This window comes from Corvus brachyrhynchos, unplaced genomic scaffold (genome assembly GCF_000691975.1).
Source record: "Corvus brachyrhynchos isolate BGI_N302 unplaced genomic scaffold, ASM69197v1 scaffold32, whole genome shotgun sequence".
In the NCBI taxonomy this organism is placed as follows: Eukaryota; Metazoa; Chordata; class Aves; order Passeriformes; family Corvidae; genus Corvus; species Corvus brachyrhynchos.
This window is the reverse complement of record NW_008237919.1, coordinates 14982391-14983312: the sequence shown is the minus strand read 5'-3', so window position 1 is coordinate 14983312 and position 922 is coordinate 14982391.

Here is a 922-nt window from a genome sequence, read left to right as displayed (position 1 = left end):
CAGCAGCTCTGAGGATCAATATCACCACTGCAGATTAGTAGTCTAGTTGTCGTCCGCAACATGCATGCGTATCTAAAATTATTCTACTGACCTTTGTACAGAAAATATTATTTCAGAGACAGTGAAGTATTATTGCACTACAACATTCTGCATTGAGTTTACAAGGTAATAAAGACAGAGCTACTTCTTCACATGCAAATAGCTATTAAACAAGGAAAATAAAACTTGACATCCCCCAGACAATCAAAAGAAATGATTTATTTGGATGCCAACATCTGTCTTGAGATTGTGGCCAAGTGCTTTTCTGTGCTCATTTAGGACTCTACTTGGAAAGCTCTTCAGTTACATCTACCCAGAGATTTCTCTCTACCGCTTCCCATCTGACAGAAATCACTCAGCTGGGTCTGAAGAATAATAGCAAAAGGCAGCTTGTATCAGAGATGATTGAATTACAGACTGTTGAAAGTGCCATAAAGGCTCATTCCAATAACTACATTTATTTACTATACTGACTACCAGAAGCTAGTAGTCGTTTGATATCTTTATTTCAGAAGACGGGAAACAAAAGAAATATTAACATTCTTTGCCACTTTCTTACTACTCTACCTAGTAGAGTTTGACAGGCAAAATTAACTTTTAAACAGAGCGCTGAACCCCTACCCATACCGTGTGCGCCTAGGAACCAGAACAGAACGCACCCCAAATCAAAGCAGGGCAAGTGGTATTCCGTATGAAGGAAACAGTGTCAGAGAAGATGAAATTGCACGGAAAGAAAAAGCATTAGCCTGACAGCCTAAGTAATGGGCGAAAGGCTTTCGTGAATTGATACATAAATGATTAGCTGTTGTCCTGCGGTCCGGAGGGGAGAGCAGCGCCGGGGCGGGGCACACCGCCGCGCCCCACCACCCTCCGCCGGGGCGAC